Source organism: Saccopteryx bilineata, chromosome 1 (genome assembly GCF_036850765.1).
Source record: "Saccopteryx bilineata isolate mSacBil1 chromosome 1, mSacBil1_pri_phased_curated, whole genome shotgun sequence".
Taxonomy (NCBI): Eukaryota; Metazoa; Chordata; class Mammalia; order Chiroptera; family Emballonuridae; genus Saccopteryx; species Saccopteryx bilineata.
In genome coordinates, this window is record NC_089490.1 from 394,592,152 (window position 1) to 394,606,630 (window position 14,479).

Below are 14,479 nucleotides of genomic sequence, written 5' to 3' on the forward strand. Positions count from 1 at the left end.
TTTTAGATATTATTTTTGGCCTTTATACAACAGTGACAGCACTACTCTGTGCTGAGAGATAGTGGGACAGTCCTGTTCCTGCCACTAACCAGCTTGAGGTGACAAGCCATCACTGCCCCTTTCTGGATGTCAGTTGCTGTATGTGTGAAGTGAGGGGCCAGGACCAAAGAATTTCTGGGTTTTCTTTCATATGTAGCACTCAAAATTTTCATATAAAATTACACAGTAAATGATGGAGTCTACTTTCAATGTTCATGCTCTTCTTTTAACCATTTTATTTTTGTTTTGTTTTGTTGTTTTTTGTTTGCAATTTTTATTTTAATAAAATGCATCCCCCCCATATTCCCCTCAACATCTCTCTTGCCCCCTTCGCTACATTGCCCTCCCCCCTTCCCTTCAGGTTTATCCCATCCTATCATCCCCATTCCCTCTGTCCTCTTTTCCTCTGGTCCCTTTGATTCCTCCTCTGTCTCAATTCTGTCCCTCAGTTCACATTGTTCCTTGGATTCCTCAAATGAGTGAGGTCATATGATATTTTTCTTTTTCTGCCTGGCTTATTTCACTTAACATAATAGTTTCCATGTCCGTCCATGTTGTCGCAAAAGAAAAGATTTCTTTTCTTTTCCCCAGCACCATAGTATTCCATTATGTATACATACCACTGCTTTCTAATCCACTCGTCTGCTGACGGACACTTGGGCTGTTTCCAGATCTTCCCTATAGTGAACAATGCTGCCATAAATATGGGGGTGCATTTCTCCTTTTGAAATAGTGCTATGGTGTTCTTGGGGTATATTCCTAAAAGTGGGATAGCTGGGTAAAAGGCAGTTCAATTTTTAAATTTTTGAGGAATCTCCATACTGTTTTCCACAGTGGCTGCACCAGTCTGCATTCCCACCAGCAGTGCAGGAGGGCTCCCTTTTCTCCACATTCTTGCCAGCACTTATTCTGTGTTGTTTTGTTGATGAGCACCATTCTGACTGGTGTGAGGTGATATCTCATTGTGGTTTTAATTTGCATTTCTTGTGATGTTGAGCATTTTTTCATATGCCTATTGGCCATCTGTATGTCCTCTTTGTAGAAGTGTTTATTTGTTTCTTTTGCCCATTTTTTGATTGGATTGTTTATTTTCCTGGTGTCGAGTTTTACAAGTTCTTTATAAATTTGGGTTATTAACCCCTTATCAGACGTATTGTCAAATATGTTCTCCCATTGTGTAGTTTGTCTTTTTATTTTGTTCTTATTGTCTTTAGCTGTGCAAAAGCTTTTTAGTTTGATATAGTCCCATTTGTTTATCTTGACTTATTTCACTTGCCTGTGGAGATAAATCAGCAAATATCATATATTGCTACAAGAGATGTCGGAGAGCTTACTGCCTATGTTTTCTTCTAAGATGTTTATGGTTTCACAGCTTACATTTAAGTCTTTTATCCATTTTGAGTTTACTTTTGTGAATGGTGTAATTTGGTGGTCTACTTTCATTTTTTGCAGGTAGCTGTCCAATTTTCCCAACACCATTTGTTGAAGAGGCTGTCTTTACTCCATTGTATTTCCTTACCTCCTTTGTCAAATATCAGTTGTCCGTAAAGGTGTGGATTTATTTCTGGGTTTTATCTATTGGGTTCTCTGTTCTGTTCCATTGATCTATATGTCTGTTCTTATGCCAACACAAAGTTGTTTTGAGTACAATGGCCTTGTAGTATAACTTGTTCTGCATTACTTTGAATATTTCTTGCCATTCCCTTCTGGCCTCAAGTGCTTCTGTTGAGAAGTTGGATGTCATCCTTATGGGGGCTCCTTTGTAGGTGATAGCCATTTTTTCTCTAGCAGCTTTTAATATTTTCTCTTTATCACTTAGCTTTGCTATTTTAATTATGATGTATCTTGGTGTAGATTTCTTTGGATTTCTCTTTAATGGAATTCTCTGTGCTTCTTGAACCTGTGTGACTTTTTCCTGCATCAATTTGGGGAAGTTTTCAGCTATGATTTCATTAAACAAAGTCTCTTTCCCTTGTTCTTTCTCTTCTTCTTCAAGAACCCTTATGATGCAGATGTTATTTCTCTTTATGTTGTCACAGAGCTCTCTTAGCATTTCCTCAGACTTTTTGAGTCTCTTTTCTTTTTGATGCTCTGTTTTCATGCCTTCATTTATCTTGTCCTCTAACTCACTGATTCAATCCTCAGTTTCATCCATCCTGCTTTTAATTCCTTCCATTGTGGTCTTCATTTCTGATATTGTATTTGTCATTTCTGACTAATTCTTTTTTATTATTTCAATGTCCTTTTTTATACTTGCTATCTCTTTATTTAGTCATTCATTGTGTTCATCTATTGTTGTTCTAAGATCTTTGAGCATCCTAACAATCATTATTTTAAACTCTGCATTCATTAATTTAGTTATAACTGACTCATTCAAGACCTTTTCTGGGGATCTCTCTTGATTCATTTGGGTTGCATTTCTCTGCCTTCCCATTTTGTCTATGTATAAAAAGGGTGTGGCCACTGGAGTCCAATTGGTGTGGCCTCTGTGTTCCCTAGGTGTGGTCTGTCTGCAGGCCTGCCACCCCCTCTGCCGCTGCCTCAGGCGTTCAGCTAACCATTTTAAATATGATATTTTCTAAGTTTCATGGACTGAGCTTGACCCTGTGTGGTCGTATCTAGGTACAGAAGGGAAGTCGTGACTTTCTAAGAAGAGTTGTTCCTCATATCAGTAGTAAAATCACTTAGCCCTCTAGAATGTAAACACTGCTTCCCAGCTATAAGTAAATGATTCCAGAAATGTTACTTTATGGAGAATTCAATAAGGGTTTAAGAAGTACAGATGGCCAGTTGTAAAAATAGTCACGGGGTGTAAGGTGCAGAACAGAGGATAGAGTCAATAATATTGTAGCAACTATGTATGGTGCCAAGTGGGTGCTCCACTTATCATGGGGATCTCTTCACAAGTATATAAATATCTAACCGTGAGGTTGTACACCCAAAACTATTATAAGAATGTATTCCAACAATAATTGCCAAAAAACTTTTTTTAATTCAATAAACATGGACTGAGCTATCAGATGACCCAGGAGCATGTGGAACCCCTGAAACCACTGAGCATTGGCAGTAGGAGTTTCTTATGCATGAATACAAAGGCAGGAAGGGTGCATTCCCAGTTAAGAACTTTTTGGGAATTAACACAGCAAGAGAAAGTCCATTCTTTTTTTTTTTTTTTTTTTTCATTTTTCTGAAGCTGGAAACAGGGAGAGACAGTCAGACAGACTCCCGCATGCGCCCGACCAGGATCCACCTGTGTTGTGGACCGTTAATGGCAGGAAGCCATTATAGATTCAAGGCTTAGCAAAAGGCTAAGTTCTCCTCCCTCCATCTCCATATTTGGCTTTGATGCTAAGTGTTTGCACCCACTCCACTTCCTTCCTGGGTTGCAGGAAGCAATATACATACCCTTCCTCTGACTCTGTTTGTTTCAGATGTTTGTAAATTTCACTAATGTATCCTGTTTTTGCCTTGGGAGAATTCCTGTCTTAGCCTTTGATGTGCAACTTTGTATCAGGGTCCTTGATTTGCATAGGTCCATATAATAAAGCGAACTGGGGCTGTGAGGCACTCAGATGCTGCCAGGCAGTTTGAGGAGTCCTCCCGGTCCCATCGGTTTTGTTCTGACAAAGTGTGTTTCCTTAATTCCGCACCGTTATTTGGAAGCTGCGCTGGTCCGCGGCAAGTGGCGCCCGAACAGACGACTTGAGTACGAGGAAACTAAAACTGAAGGAAGGTGACGGAACTCCCCAAAGTGAAGTGCGCACAGTGAGTAAAGAAAGTTTTTGGGGAAAGTGTAGTTGGGAGTAAAAGAATATGGGACAGATAGGGTCAAAAATAAGGGACCTTTTTGTAAAAATGTTTCCATATGAAGACAAATTATTGTCTTAAGAGTATCAGGGTAAGCCGGAAACAGAGGGATGTGAATATGAGGATAACTGGAAGTCTGAGGATGACAGGGGGGATGAAAAATCCGTGGCTATGGCTGCCTTAGCCGCGGGGCCTCCGCTGCCCTCAGCTCCTTCCTACATTCAACCCTCTGCTCCTCCGTTCCCTTATCGGGCTGATTCCATAGTCTATAGCTCAAAATCTGGGAAATCTCCTCTCCAACAATCTATAGACCAGGCTCGAAATATAGGGGAAACAATAGATGGCTTTGCCTGTTTTCCTATTGTGGAAAGACAGGATGATACAGGGAGACTAGTGCGAGAACATGAACCTGTACCTTTTAAAACTCTGAAAGAGCTTAAACTTGCTTGTGCTCAGTATGGGCCTACTGCCCCTTTTACACTTGGTTTATTAGATACCATTAGTGCAAAGGCTCTTCCCCCAAATGACTGGAAGGCGATTGCTCGTGCTTGTCTCTCTGGGGGTGATTATTTGTTGTGGAAGTCAGACTTTCATGAAAAGGCTATAGAGCTGGATGAGAAAAATCAGCAAGAGGAGGTTGCTGTTACTGTAGATATGTTAACTGGAGAAGGACAGTATGCCCATACGGCAACTCAATTAGAGTATCGACCAGCTATTTATGATATAATTAATCAGCTAGCCACACAGGCATGGAAATGCCTGCCTATTCCAGGGACCAAACCAGAAGAATTTGGTAAAATTAGGCAGGGTGCAGACGAGCGATTTCAAGACTTTGTCTCACGGCTAATTCAAGCAGTTGAAAGAATAGTAGGGGATAAAAATGTGGGAAAGGTTTTAATACAACAACTAGCCTATGAAAATGCTAATTCTGCTTGTCAGGCTGCACTTTGGCCTCACCTCAAGAAGGGAGATATAGAGGATTATATTAGAATTTGCGCCGATGTTGGGCCTTCATACATGCAAGGTCTTGCCTTTACCACAGGTAATAAGGCAAGATTTCCAGGACAAAACTTTGATAAAGGACAGAACAAGCGAAGGAAGGAAGGTCAGGGAAGTACTTTTGCCCGTGGAAACTGTTTTCAATGCGGGGGTTCGGGGCATTTTGCTAAAAACTGCCCTGCTTTCCCCGGATATTGGTCTCGGCCTCTCCCTCAAGGACAGCCAGCCCTTAAAGCTCTGGACCTCTGCCCACTATGTAGACAAGGGAAACATTGGAAGAATAAGGGGAGGCCTAAATGTACTACCAGAGGGCAGGGAAACGGACAATGGGGCCCTCCCTGGCCCCATCAAACAATAGGGGCAATGTCAGTGTTTCCTCAGCAAATTCAGATTCCAGCAAGCCAAACATTGCCCAACTATCCCAGGCAACAACAGGCAGTACAGGACTGGACCTCAGTCCCACCTCCCAATTCGTATTGACTCCAGAGATGGGACCTCAAGCCATACCCACTGGAATTTTTGGGCCACTTCCCAGTAACACAGTAGGAATCTTGTTAGGCAAAAGTAGTTTAACTATGAGGGAATTCTTTGTTCTTCCTGGAGTGATAGACTCTGATTATGCAGGGAAAATTAAAGTAATGGCTTGCACTTTGAGGAATATAGTCACTATCTCCCCTGATATGAAAATTGCTCAATTAATCCTTTTACCTCTTTTAAGACAAGGCCAAACCCCACTAAAGGGACCCCGAGAGAATCAAAGATTTGGTTCCACTGATACTGCCTATTGGATTCAAAAAATAGGCCAGGAACACCCTGAAATGGAACTAACAATACAAGGGCGTAAATTTAAAGGGCTTTTAGATACTGGGGCTGATGTATCTGTTATTGCAAAGCTACATTGGCCTCCTTCCTGGCCCACTCATGCAGCAGCCACAGAATTAAAAGGTATAGGGCAGAGTAAATCCCCTCAACACAGTTCTAGTTTTTTACAATGGGAAGATAAAGAAGGTCATTCTGGATTTTTTCAGCCTTATGTGCTCCCTGGATTGCCAGTTAATTTGTGGGGTAGAGATGTTTTGAAAAATATGGGGGCATTGCTTGTCAGTCCTAATAGTTTAGTTAGTACTCAAATGCTTGATCAGGGATTTTTGCCCACTAAGGGTCTAGGGAAAGAACAGCGAGGAATTCTTACCCCCATAGAAGTGGCACCCAATACCAGAAGGCATGGATTAGGATATCAAAATTTAGCATAGGGGCCTTGGTAGCTCCTGCTACCCCAATAATGCACTGTGCAGACCCAATTACTTGGAAATCAGATAATCCTATATGGGTAGACCAATGGCCCCTTTCTCAGGAGAAACTTAGGGCAGCTGCTCAATTGGTACAGGAACAGCTACAGCTTGGGCACATTGAACCATCTAATAGTCCATGGAATACGCCTATATTTATCATTAAAAAGAAATCAGGAAACTGGAGGCTATTACAAGATTTGAGAGCAATAAATAAGACTATGGAAATTATGGGTCCTCTCCAGCTAGGACTTCCTTCTCCTACTGCCATTCCATGGAACTATCACCTTATAGTTGTTGATTTGAAGGATTGCTTTTTTACTATTCCTTTAAGCCCTCATGATTGCAAGCGTTTTGCATTCAGTGTTCCTTCACTTAATTTTCAGGCTCCCATGGAGCGATACCAGTGGAGAATTTTGCCTCAAGGTATGGCTAATAGTCCTACCTTGTGCCAAAAATATGTTGCTCAAGCCATCTCTCCAGTACGAAGGCAACACCCTAAGGCATACATAATTCATTATATGGATGATATTCTTATTGCTCATCCAGATAAAGACACTGTGTTGACCATTTTGCAACAACTAGAATATTCTCTGAAAAAATCAGGACTTTATATAGCTCCTGAAAAGGTACAGCAATCTTTACCTTTTTCTTATTTAGGACAAATTATTGAGGGACAACAAATTCGCCCACAGAAAATAGAAATCAGGACAGATCATTTGCAAACTTTAAACAATTTCCAGAAACTGTTAGAAGACATTAATTGGCTTAGACCTTCCTTGAAATTAACTACTGGAGAACTGAAGCCACTTTTTGATATTCTTAGAGGCTCAGCGGAACCAGCTTCTCCTCGGCTACTTACACCTGCGGGACAACAAGCTTTAAAGCTTGTAGAAAAGGCCTTGCAGCAAGCACAACTAAAACGCATAAATCCTGAGGAATCAATTGCCCTACTAATATGTCCCTCAAGTTACACTCCAACAGGACTATTGTGGCAAGCTTCAGGTCCTATTGAATGGATTCATTTAGCTGTTACTCCTAAGAAAGTTTTATCTCCATATTTTGATCTTGTTGCCTCCTTGATTATCAAGGGGCATAGGCGACTCTTGCAGCTTATAGGTTTTGAGCCACAGACTATTGTTGTTCCTTTTTCAAAGGATCAACAACAATGGCTCTGGGAAACTTCCACAAAATGGCAAATCGCTTTTGCAAATTTTACAGGCCAAATTGATTCTCACTACCCAGCTGATAAAATAGTTCAATTTTCATTAATTACTACCTTTATATTACTAAGACAATTGTTAATGAGCCCATTCCTGAAGCACCTACAATCTTTACTGATGGATCCAGCTCAGGAATAGCAGGCTTAATAATCAATGGACAGCTTTATACTGAAACAGTCACCTTAAAATCAGCCCAAAGAGTAGAATTACATGCCATTATCATGGCTTTTCAGCATTTGCCATACTCCTCCTTTAATTTATATACAGACAGCAGATATTTACTTATGGTTGTTTCCACTATAGAGACTGCTGTCTTAGGGACAACTGCTGATGAAGAACTATTTCAGCAGTTCCTCCTTCTTCAAAGACTTGTACGTCAACATACAGCTCCGTGTTTTATAGGACATATTCAAGCTCACTCCATGCACCCTGGAGCTTTAGCGCAAGGGAATGCCGTTGTTGATCAAGCTACCCAAAAGAAAATTATTGGAGCAACCATGACAGATCAAGCAATTCAGTCTCATACTATCCATCACCAGAACGCTGCAGCCCTGCGTAAACAGTTTCAACTTTCTCGGGAAGCAGCACGGCAGATTGTTAAATCTTGTCCAAGGTGCCCTATATTACAATCTGTCCCTTCGTTTGGAATTAACCCTCGAGGACTCCTACCGGGACAACTTTGGCAAATGGATGTTACTCATATACCTTCATTTGGCAAACAATCCTTTGTCCACGTTACAGTAGATACTTATTCTGGATTTATAGTAGCCTCTGCCAGAACAGGAGAGGCTGCTAAACATGTTATAGCTCATTGCTTGTATGCATTTTCTATTATTGGACTTCCTAAACTGATTAAAACTGACAACGCTCCTGCATATGTAGGAAAAGCATTTACTACATTTTGTCAGACTTTTGGACTTGACCTAAGGACGGGAATTCCTTACAATCCCCAGGGTCAAAGCATTGTAGAGCGTGCACATCAAACACTTAAAAACCAATTGGAAAAAATTAAAAAAGGGGAATTATACCCTCAAACTCCTGCAAATCTTCTTTGTCATGCTCTTTTCACTTTAAATTTTTTGAATACTGATGTACAGGGTCATTCAGCAGCAGAGAGACTCTGGAACCCTGCAAGGAAAGCCTTCCCTGAAGTGCGATGGAGGGACCCACTCACAGGAATCTGGCAAGGGCCAGACCCTGTTCTCTTATGGGGCCGAGGATATGTATGTGTTTTTCCTAGGTCTGCTGAAGCTCCTCGGTGGATCCCTGGAGACACCATGATTCTAGATGAGAGACTCACTTCACAAGAGCAATTGCATAAGAGTTACTATGCTCTTTTCCCTTTCTCAATTATTATTATCTAATTTTTTTAATGTTTTAGATCATTTTATTTTCCTGATCCATTGCTTGAAAAGAGGGCGAAAGGGGGGCCTAATTTGGGTATTGCTGAATAGAAATCTCATATGGCCGTCTTGAGATTTTTCGAGAGAGATCTCTGTTGAGTATATATCCTTATTACGTTCCTATTAAGGTAGCCCTACTTAAGATCAAGCAGGCCATAGTTTAATCTCTAAAACCCCGGGTTTCACTCTTGATTTGTGTGATTGTATGTGAAGTCTTTGTTTAATGTCTAAGTGTTTTTGTTTATAAGGCCTGAATTAAGTCCTTACATGAAAAGTAATGATGATAATAGTTTTGGAAGCGCCGGCTGTATTATTGAAAACAAAATGGGAATAATTTCATTTCCCTATATAAATATAATTTTGTTTGGAATAAGTAGAGCATGCTCATTTTGGATCCAAAAGACTTGCTGGTTTGGCCAGGCTGCTCCAGGCCGCAAGTGAAAGGCTTGAAGCAGCATAGATTTACATAATAAAGGTGTAAAGATTTTTTTGCTGTAGAAGAATAATGAAGATCACAATGGGATTTTTCAGTTTTGATATGTACTCTCTAAAGTGCCTGTTAATTAATGTTAAGGGGGTATTTTGATAAGTGTGGGAATGTTGTTTGGAGGTGCTTTTACTCTATTTTTGTTAAAAGTTAACAAAGTCAAGAATTTCTTGCAATAGAAGTCAAAATATTGTAAAGTGTGATTCAATTGTAAATAATATAAAAAGAAAGGGGGGGGGGGGAGTCATGTCCTGGAGCTCCTGCAGGTCTACCCTGTTATGCTTTTTACTTCAAACAGTTTATCTTGAATGCTGATGTACAAGAGATGCCCAAATTTTTGTCCTGCAAACTACTACCCTTTTTTTTACTTTTATTTGATTCCAGCTAATGACACTGTTTTGTTCTATTCTGAATAGCTCCAGATATATAGGCAGATAGGGACCCTCAAGCCCCTCAGCGAGATCTTCTGAGCATGGCTTTTAAGGTACCAAGAGGCCAAAAAAGCCCAAAGGAGATCAGGTAAAATACTAGCTCTTGGCATATGCCCTCAGAGGCTCCAACGCTCCAACTGGAACTTCATCAGGGCCCTGCTTCAATAGTGGAAAGGATGGTCATTTAAGCCAAAGCCTGCCAGGCTTACATGCCTTTGCTGTGAGGAAGAAGGGACACACTGGAAGGTAGGCTTCCCCCTCACTCCTCTAAGGGAGGGTTCAGTCTCTTCCAGCCCTGCTCCAGCCACCTGTGACCTAACCTTGCCCAGAATACTGGGATTTGCCACTGAAGGCTAAAAGGTGCCCAGGGCCGTCGGCCCCATCTTCGACACTGTGGACGAGCCTAGGGTATTTCTTCCAAGTAGCTGGTAGACTGGTCTCATTTACACAAGGGTCATTTAACTAGGTCTTGCCTGAATATTCAGGTTTTTTATTCTTCCCTCGAAGATCTCTGTTGTGGGTATTGATAGTCCTGTTTTCTGCTGCTTTGATTAATATATAGTCTTTCTTTTATTCCTCCTGCCTCAATGCCCCACTCATAGTTTAGGCTAGGACCTACTCCTAATTCAGAGCTCCTTTTTTCCTTTTTTTGCCAACTTACAAATTTACCTCTGCCACCCTGCTTAGTGTATCCCAAGGTTCTCCTCACCACTCCATGGCTGTAAAGCTCCAGTATAGGACCCCTGGGTTCATCTTTCCAGTTTAAAGAAAACGGAAGCTCCGTCTTCATGCGTGCTGCAGATGGCTTTTCCAGTCTACCTGGGTCATTGCCAGCTGGGAAGCAGCGGTCATTGGGATTTTGATGCTAGCTGCAGAGTGTGGAAGTGTGACAGCAATTCCAGTACCATGTGGACTTCTCCTGAAAGTGGACTTTTCCTGGACTCCTGCTCCTGTGAAGTTTTTGATGGACTGAACTGGGGTTGGGTTGCATTTGCAGAGATTTGGAATGGTGTTGATGCCAACTTGGACTTGGTGAACACTTTAAGGACATTACTCTTTTATAGATTCTTGTTGTATTAGCTTAAAGAGTTTGCTTAAAGTCTTTGATCACTGTGATGTATTGGTATACTTGTTTTGGGTATCTGTTAGCATTGGCTATACTAATTTTGTGTTTGTTTTGTATTTTTTCCATCTGCCTCCAAATTAGAAAATCAGATGAGTGCAAATCTCAGCACACAAATGAAAAAGAAAAGGGGGATATGTTGTGGACCGTTAATGGCAGGAAGCCATTATAGATTCAAGGCTTAGCAAAAGGCTAAGTTCTCCTCCCTCCATCTCCATATTTGGCTTTGATGCTAAGTGTTTGCACCCACTCCACTTCCTTCCTGGGTTGCAGGAAGCAATATACATACCCTTCCTCTGACTCTGTTTGTTTCAGATGTTTGTAAATTTCACTAATGTATCCTGTTTTTGCCTTGGGAGAATTCCTGTCTTAGCCTTTGATGTGCAACTTTGTATCAGGGTCCTTGATTTGCATAGGTCCATATAATAAAGCGAACTGGGGCTGTGAGGCACTCAGATGCTGCCAGGCAGTTTGAGGAGTCCTCCTGGTCCCATCGGTTTTGTTCTGACAAAGTGTGTTTCCTTTATTCCACACCGTTATTTGGAAGCTGAGCTGGTCCGCGGCACACTTGGCACGCCCACCATGGGGCGACGCTCTGCCCACCAGGGGGCGATGCTCTGCCCATCCTGGGCGTCGCCATGTTGCGACCAGAGCCACTCTAGCGCCTGGGGCAGAGGCCAAGGAGCCATCCCCAGCGCCCAGGCCATGTTTGCTCCAATGGAGCCTTGGCTGCGGGAGGGGAAGAGAGAGACAGAGAGGAAAGCGCGGCGGAGGGGTGGAGAAGCAAATGGGCACTTCTCCTGTGTGCCCTGGCCGGGAATCGAACCCGGGTCCTCCGCACGCTAGGCCGACGCTCTACCGCTGAGCCAACCAGCCAGGGCCCATTCTTATTTTTAAGAATATGAAAAATTGCCCTGGCCGGGTAGTCCAGTTGGTAGAGCATTGTCCTGATACACAAAGGTTGCAGGTACGATCCCCAGTCAGGGCCGATTGATATTTCTGTCTTTCTCTCTCTCTCTTCCACTCTCTCTAAAATCAATCAATAACTTTTTTTTTTTAAAAGCATGAAAAATTGAATTAGCTATATAACCCAATATTTGACATTTTAATTTATGTAATGAGACTGTATTCAGTAACAACAACAAAAAAAAGATTATACAGTAGTCACCTGTATATGTTTGCTTTCTCTTTAAATCTCATCTTCATAACTACAATTATTAGCATGTTGTCAAGTCTAAGAGTCTAAGCCTTTGTTCCTTATGTTATAACAAAGACAGAGGACCTGGGACCATCATAATGTTAAACTGTCTTTTTCTCATTAAAAAATTGTTAGGCGGCCCTGGCCGGTTGGCTCAGCAGTAGAGCGTCGGCCCGGCGTGCGGGGGACCCGGGTTCGATTCCCGGCCAGGGCACATAGGAAAGCGCCCATTTGCTTCTCCATCCCTCCCTCCTTCCTCTCTGTCTCTCTCTTCCCCTCCCACAGCGAGGCTCCAATGGAGCAAAGATGGCCCGGGCGCTGGGGATGGCTCCTTGGCCTCTGCCCCAGGCGCTAGAGTGGCTCTGGTCGCAGCAGAGCGACGCCCCGGAGGGGCAGAGCACCGCCCCCTGGTGGGCAGAGCGTCGCCCCTGGTGGGCGTGCCGGGTGGATCCTGGTCCGGTGCTTGCGAGAGTCTGTCTGACTGTCTCTCCCCGTTTCCAGCTTCAGAAAAATACAAAAAAAAAAATTGTTAGGCAATAAAAAGATGTATGCTGTTAAAAATTGGACTTTGTTTAAACTTTTGTTCCATATGGTATTTACACATAATTTAATTCTACTATTTCCATGTGTAATTTTTACTTTAAATGGCAGCTTATTATTAGCTTTTAACTTGGGAAGTATCTTTTCCTAATTGAAAATCAAGACATTATTCCAACAACCAATTTTTTATCCTATTTACCATATTGGTACAAATTACAGAGTATAATTCACTACTTGGTTGTTTCTGTAAGCAGTGACTACAGAGCCTAGACATTTTCGCATATAATTTCTTTCTTTCTTTTTCCTTTTGTGAGACAGAGAGATAGGCAAAGAGAGGGACAGACAGACAGGAAGAGAGAGAGATGAGAAGCATGAATTCTTCATTGTGGCACCTTAGTTGTTCATTGATTGCTTTCTCATATGTGCCTTGCCTGGGGGGCTACAACTGAGCCAGTGACCCCTTGCTCAAGCCAGTGACCTTGGGCTCAAGTCAGAGACCTTGGGCTTCAAGCCAGCAATTTTGAGGCTCAAGCCAGCAACCATGGAGTCATGTCTATGATCCCAGGCTCAAGCCATCAACCCCCGTGCTCAAGCTAATGAGCCCACACTCAAGCTGGGGACCTCACAGTTTCGAACCTGGGTCTTCTGCATCCAGACAGATGCTCTATCCACTGCGCCATTGCCTGGTCAGGCTATAATTTCTTAATATCTCTTCTTCTTTCAAGTTTTTGACTGCCTTTATCATATATTTGCATACAAGGGCTAACAAGTTTCTTGAAACCTACGGAAATGGAGCTGCATTGCTCTGAGACACTTTATACCTTCATTGCCTCACACCCTCCAAGGATGTGAAGCAATTCACAGGCCCTACTGACCTCCCAGCACCCTCATGGAGGCCCATGCCCGGCTCTCATTAAAAAAAACAAGGACTTCCACAGAGGGAAAAGAACTTGTTCTAACAAAGAAAAAGTTTTTAATTACCGTATTTTTCGCTCCATAAGACGCACCTGACCATAATCAGTTCAATTCAAAGAAAACCTCCTGAAGTAAATGTTTCCTCCTCCACCCTTCATGAACCCATCTCACTCTTAGGACTAGGAATTAGAATTGGAAACGCTTGCATTTATCTGGGGACAGAAGCTAAGCATTCAAATGTGAGGATCCCACAACTTAAACAGATTATGTCGGCACCCCTTGGGTCTCTTCAGTGTTCCTGTCATGGGAAATACGCGGGTCCTGCAGATATAAGGCAGGTGTTAGAATGGAAAAGGTCGCAGGCCCTACTGACCTCCCAGCACCCTCATTAGAGGCCCCGTGCCCGGCTCTCATAAGAAAAACAAGGACTTCCACAAGAGGGATAAAAACTTGTTCTAACAAATAAAAAGTTTTTAATTACCGTATTTTTCGCTCCATAAGACGCACCTGACTGTAAGACACACCTAGGGTTTTGAGGAAAATAAGGAAAAAAATATTCTGAAACAAATGGTGTGTTACAATATTTAATAAAATACTGTATTTTTCTCTCCATAAGACGCACAGGTATCTTCCCCTCCACTTTTGGAGGGGAAAAAATTGCATCTTATGGAGTGAAAAATACGGTATATGGCCAGTTGGAGATTACATGCACTCCTTTTTATCCTAAAAGAAAGTAGAAAAATGTATCAGTTCATTAGAGAAACCTCATACTAACCCAGTGGCCCTGAGCTTCCTACCAGCCAGGCCTTCCCAGAGGAGGACAAGTCGTCACAGATTTATTGGGAGCCCTGTGTTAATTTGCATGAGTAAGCCTCCAAGTTCCTCCTTTGAATAAATACTAGTCAGAGATGACCTGGGTGCCACCATTTAGGGCAGGATGGGGAGACCAAAGGGAGAAACAGTCTCCACTTCCCAGCAGATCCACGTGCTGCTCTTAGAGTAGTCAGGTCACTGGTACGACTGAG